The sequence below is a fragment of the Haplochromis burtoni genome, unplaced genomic scaffold (assembly GCF_018398535.1).
Source record: "Haplochromis burtoni strain Fernald_Lab_line unplaced genomic scaffold, NCSU_Asbu1 Contig_157, whole genome shotgun sequence".
In the NCBI taxonomy this organism is placed as follows: Eukaryota; Metazoa; Chordata; class Actinopteri; order Cichliformes; family Cichlidae; genus Haplochromis; species Haplochromis burtoni.
The window spans coordinates 239,069-245,628 of NW_024582518.1; the positions used below are offsets into that span (position 1 = coordinate 239,069).

The window sequence follows — 6,560 nt, forward strand, 5'->3', positions numbered from 1 at the left end:
CTGCATTCAATAAAATGCCACACAAATTATTTGTGCCACTCCAAAAAAAACTTTTTGTCCACTATAAAGGAGAACATCACAGCCTGATACCTGCAGGTCTGACAGCAGCAGGTGTATCACTCCTGTTTCTACCAGCAGTCGCCTCATTGTTCTGACACACAACACAAAACTATCCACAACACTACACACTAACTACACAAGATAACACATTAACTACACACTCGAAACACGCTAAACGTCACAAATCTCTCACATCTCAAAACTCGCTCTCTCTCTTTTTCTGCTGTCTTTCTTTTCTCTCTCTCTCTCTCTCTCTGTCTCGCCATCACTCCTAAAACTTCCCCCTCCTCCTAAACAACCAAATGTCATGTTGCCATATCATTTTTTGATTGGTCGACAATGTACATTTTTCCACCAACACGAAAGATCAGTTTTTTGTTTTGCTTTGTTTTGAGTTTTTTGCTCATAAGCAGAGAGTGCTTGCTGCGCTGTCCTTGGACTGTAAACGTGACAAAACTATTGAGGAAAAAACTTTGGGTATATATTGTTTATCACGACTCTGGTTTTACGTGGTCTATCAACACAATTTAAAAACTGGTATATGTCACCTTGTTGCTTTGTCTTTAAGTGGTCATGTGATTGGCTTACCACGACTACTTTATTCTTCCTCAGTCAAACAGCAGCACTCATGTGATTGTTTTGCCCCCTCAGCTCCAGGTGTTGTGCCAGAAAGTGATCGTGATTACCGTCCGCGGGAGTGTGCACAGCTGCCTAAAGCTGTAGCACCCAGATTACTTACGTAGACAGCTTCCGTGCAACTGATATAAAGTGCAGTAAGCTGAAGACAGCTTCAACCGTCTGTTTGTTTAAAAATAGTAACGCGACCGCATTTTCTTATTAGTAACTGTAACAGCGTTGTAACAATAGGAATAGTAATTATTTAGATTACTTGTTACTGAAAAAAGTAACGCCATTAGTAACGCTGTTATTTGTAACGCCGTTATTCCCATCACTGTTAGCCACTTGGCTATGATAGTAAACAGTAGACACTGGGGGCCAGAGGGAGTGTTCGCCTGGGGCACCAAACAGGCCAGGACCGCCCCTGCATAGATAGATACATCAGTGCAACGTATCCACAGTAACTTAAAGTGTGATCACAATAAGCGCTATTTTCATTATTAGACTGGTTCTTTGTTGCCTTATGACCCAGCTTACATTTTCTTAACCATTTCAATTTCAGTTCACAGAAGGGTGGGAGTCCATACCAGCTGTCACAGAATGTTTTTCTTAGATAGATTTGTGCCTGCAGTAATACCACAACTGCAGATGGTACTAAACAAACACAAGAAAACTGAATAGTGAATCCAACCCTCAGCAGAGATGTTCCCAGGATATTTAAAAGAGGCAGGAGAGGACCAGCAATAACTCAGGGGCTTCACGGGAAAATCAGAAACTTCACTGAGAAATTAAAAATAATAATAATTAAAAACCAACACAAACCAGCTGATTTTCTTTTTATTCATCGAATTATGATCAGTTCAACTGGCACACCTCCCGCTTTTCAAAGCTTTAACTGAAGCTAACAAAATACACTTTGGTTCAACAGTAAAATTCTATCTTTAGTTTGATGTTTAAAACTTTTTAAAAAAAAATATAAAAGTCAAGTGGACCAAACCCCTGTAAGCCATTAGGCAAAGGAAAGTGGGGTAGTGGACTGTTTGAAATCAATCAATGGAAGAACTTTCACTGCATATTATGTAACATCCTAAAGTTATATTTACAATGTGCACTGAGGAGGGAAACACAGGTTTTATCTAGAAAGGATCTGCAGGGCCATATATATCAGAAAGTGATACAGGTGAATCTGTTTTTAACTCTTCTGCTTCAGCCTGCTAAAAGCAGAACACTGGATCACATCAGGTGCAGGGTTTCAAACCACTCCTTTAAACTCAGAACACTCTTGTTTGTCATCTAGTTTCTCGTCTGAAATGTTGTTTACTTTTGTTGCTTGCTGGGTTTATTACCTTTGATTTTAATCAAGTGTTTAAAAATAAGTTTCACTCTTCTGTGGATGGTTCTCCTTGTTATTGGCTTCTCTTCTGATCACCTCATCAAATTTCAGTCAGGCTTAAGGCTTTAATATTTTTTTTGTCATTTTCACTCCTCTATTATTTTCTTTTAGTTTGTTTTTATTGATCATGCTTATTCTTATTTATTGTATTTATATGTTTATGCCTCTCTGTTCATTTTGTGATACATATGGAATAGAAAGTGCCTTATGGATAACAGATATTTGAGAGTCCTGTGCTGGATTTTTTTTAAGAATTGTAATAATTAATATACTAAAGTTTTTATATTTAGGTTGCAGTGGCTTTTATTTGTTGTTGTTGTTGTTGTTGTTGTTGTTGTTGTTGTTGTTGTTGTTGTTTCATCCACAGCAATAAAAGAAAAAATACTGCCTCATGAATAAACACTTTTTCCCACCTCGGTTACTTTCACATGAAAATGGCACAAACGACACGGTTTGGTTTTATTTTGGAATCTCCCACCGGAACCGAAATTTGTTAATTGACTGAAATTTGACAGTGGAGCGCGAGCGCGGCGGAGAAAGACATAGAGAAAGAGAAAAAAAAAGAAAGAGAGGGAGTCCGTGTTCGCGTGGAGGAAAACAGAAAAGACAGCGGCGGGTGGAGAGGAGGAGGAGGAGGAGGTGGAGGAAGAGCGGGATAAACCCAGCAGACGCACGGACGACGGGACGGCAAAGAAAGAAAAGAAAGGTGGAATAACCTGCGAGCTGCGCGCGAGGCGCCCGGAGTGATATTTTTCTCCTTTTTTTTGTTTGTTTGTTTGTTTGTTTTTTGTTTTGGGGCTCAAAGTGTTTGGATCTGATCTGCTGCTGTCGCTCCCAGTCGGGACTCCGCGGAGGGACACACAAACACACACACACACATACGCACTCAGGGCTCAGTCCGGTACTGGACGGCACGTGTGCAGGACGGTGGGTGCGTGCCCAGGTGTGCGCGGTTGTCTGTGTGTTTGTAAGTGTGTGTGTGTGTACGTGTCTGCTGTTCGGGGTTAAATTTGGCGTTTTTCCAGTGGAGTGCTGCGCAGCACGGGACACCTTGTTTGTGACCTGTGCGTGCGCGTGCGCACACGACGCGCTCGTGCTCTTCGTAATGACTTTGGAGCGTTTTTTTAATCTTCTTTTATTTTTAATTTAATTCTGGGAGGAAACCGAATCCCGCTGAGTGTGTGACAGCGTGTCCATGAGCGTGCACGTGCGCGCACACGACCCCGTCCTGCGCCCGCACGCGGCGGATCGATGAGGAGGATGGATTTGTGGATTTATTTACCTTGATGGTTTTGTTTTTTTTTTTCGTTTTAATCTCACCTGCTTGGAGCGGATGGATGTTCAGTCGGAAGTAAGAAAATACTGGATTTTACAGCTCAGGAGAAGAACACGGTAAGTTTTAGAGTTATCTTTGAAATAAAATAGAGCTAAGTTTACATTTAAACTCTTCTGTTAATCCTCTAATGTTCCACTGATGATTAACATGTCTGTATATAACTTTGCACCAATAAACAGACACTGACGTCTTCATATTATCCTGCTTTTAATTCACTTTAAAACACTCAGTTATTCCTCAGACTGAAGAAAATATTCTTTACATTGCTGATATAATTTTTTCCTGCAGTTTGAGAATTTTCCTGCTCATCTCCGACATTTTTTTATGACTTTTATTGCACTTTTTGTCACATTCACAAGCGCAGAGAGCGCTATCTCCTGACCTAGTGCGTTTGTGTTTTATTTCAGGACAGCTTTTAGAGTTTTCTAAATGTAAGAATTTGCTGCTTTTCTTGTGACCTTGTTATAACTTGTTATAACCTTTTCAGAGCGTTCCACATTAAAGTTTCTCATGAAATCACTTGTGTGATACCATCATTGGAGATGTGTGCCGTCCATGTTTTTGTGTCACATAACAATGCTGTTCATTTCGTTGCCTCTCATTGGTGTAGTTTCGTTGTTACTTTTGGAACATGTTCGGTAAACCTATGCTGCAGGTACGTCGTAACATACCTTCGCCCTAACCTGACATGCACCTCCCCAGAAATGTAGATACACATTGCGCGGAGACAGTTGCCTGCCGTTGTTTCCTCGTACACTTCCAGCTACTTCTTCTTCTGCTGTCATTTTTCAAATTGAGTGGAAGAGAATGGATCAACTAGAAGAGTGAAAGTTCACGACCAGCCTTGTGTTTTATCACCTAAATTGCAGAGCAGCACTTGCTCACCACCACAACTATAAATGCTCGCAATAGCAAGGTCGTTGGCCATGTGGGAAGGATACACCTGGGCTCTATGCAGAAGTAAAAGTCCTACATAATGGGGAAATTATGGTTCAGCGTTGGAAGCTCGTTGGCAGCCTGAGTGCAGACACAAACTGGCAGTCTACTGGCCAAAAGCTTCTGCTGTCAGGTGGGGTCAGCATCAAAAATATGATGCCACAGGTCTGTGGACGACTCTTGCTTGTGCATCAGCCAGCGACAGAGAACTACAGTGTGTTCTCTGTGTTAAAAACAATGAAATTTGTGCGTTCTCCTCCTACATTCTTTTGATATTTGATGGGGTTTTTGGGGGGTTTTGTTGGCAGTTCTTCTGTTCTTAGTGAACTCCGGTGTCGCCTCCCTTCCTTGTTCTGGACCACTTCAGCATTCGCACAACCTGCAGTGTCATCCATGTCAAGCAGTTTTGATTTTGGTAAGAGTGCACAGGAGCACAACCCGGGAATACTCGAGTGCGGCTGTTTCATACTTTAGTTCTGGCGCAGCTGCTGATCACTGCGGCAAAGCTTGCAATTACATCTGACGCACTCCTCATCATGAATCCCGGGTATGTACATCTGAAGTCATACCTTTGGTTTGTCCTCTGTATGGCATTGAGTCTCATCAGGAGCCTTTCAAAAGTGGAGAGTCTGCAAAGCGGCTTTTGTACTGGAATTTAACCAGATTATCTGACGCTGCTACTCTCTGTAAATAAAAAGTAGACCTTTCACTGTTTTAAGCGACAGAGTGGAGAGCATGCACATATTGTGACAAACTATTTTTATCCCAGGTAAAATTAACACCTTTGCTGCACAAAGCAAAAGAGGGCGAACACAGGACCAGCACAAAGAATCCAGTCAATTTCCAGAATAAAAGAACATATGTGCACTGCTTACAAAGCGTTCTTGGTATAATTGATGTAAAGGACAGAACGAAACCTCATCCACACCCAGTCTACTTTCTGGGTTACTCATGCCAGCCACCAGGCTTAAGCAGGGGTTAGACCAGGGGTGAGCAACTCCAGGTTTTAGATGTGTCCTTGAACCAACACAGCTGATTTAAATGGCTAAATTAGCTCCTCAACATGTCCTGAAGTTCTCCAGAGGCCTGGTAACGAACTAATCATGTAATTCAGGTGTGCTGACCCAGGCCTGGAATTGCCCACCCCTGGGTTAGACTCAGTTGAAGACCTGCATGTGGACACCTGCAGACACCACAAAACATTCTTTGAGGTCCTGACGGACACGCGCAGAAGGTGGACTTCAGTACAGAGACTCTGAGAATGAGTTTATACTCTAAAAAAATTGTACACACAAGGTCTGCAAAGAACCTTGTGCTCATAGTTGGACTGGCCATCGGGCATACCGGGCATTTGCCCGGGGGGCCGATAGTGATTTTTTGTTTTTATGGGCCGATGTTTTTTTGGTTTTTTTACGTAATGGTATAAACAATGAAAGGCGGTGGATTGGCCAGATGCTGGCAGATGTGTAAAAATAACTCAGTTGCTTCGTGGTGGCTATGCCAGAGCTTCCACAGATTCAGTAACATTAGCAAGTGGCTGGTCTCCACCACTTGGAAAGGTGGGAAAGATGAGGCAGGAGGAGAAGAGACCCGAGGTGGCCGCCGGCCGAGTATCAGGTGGACTGAACTTCAGGTGAGAAGTTATGACCTGCAGTCTCTCTGGGTCAGATATGAACCAAGTTTAGGTGGAGTTTATTTTCGTTGTGCTGACTTTTTACAGTCAGTTACAAAAATCCGTACTGCGTACTAGCTAGCATGACGAAGTTTCTGGGCGGGTGCTTTATTTTTTTCATAAGGTTAGTTATTAGAGAACGGAATCGTCTCGTATTCAGAGAAAATATTACGCGTTTCGTATTGAGGTGAAAAGGAACGCGATTTGTCCCGGACTTCAGCTAGAAAAAAAAGACACAAAGCTGGAGTTATTCTGCGTTTTTACGCTGCACAGCTGCCTCTTCTTCTCTCATTCTCTCCCCCTCCTTCTCCTGTTGCTGCTTCAATCAAGAAACTGATCAATGATCAGCTGATCGGCTTTTCTGTCGCAAGTCCCATCAGCTGTTTGTTTATCGCCCACTTTGCGCCAGAAAGAGAAAACCAGTGGAAAACCAGTGGAAAAAGAGGAAATCAGTGGATGTCGCGCTAAACAACAGCAGCACTTAAGCTTGATAAGCTGTTGTTAGAATTTAATTAATATTACTTTCTAGTAGAGCTGGGCGATAT

At 42.4% G+C, this 6,560-nt stretch overlaps 1 protein-coding gene across 1 annotated transcript in view; it reads left to right on the plus strand.

The window, feature by feature from the left end:
- Positions 1-2,666: 2,666 nt before the first annotated feature.
- The window catches only part of LOC102306635 (BCL-6 corepressor), a 105,238-nt gene continuing 101,344 nt past the window's right edge, over positions 2,667-6,560 (plus strand). Inside the window, exon 1 of the mRNA XM_005932714.2 lies at positions 2,667-3,463. The gene's annotated coding sequence lies outside the window, so the exon portion shown is untranslated. The remainder of the gene's footprint in view (positions 3,464-6,560) is intronic.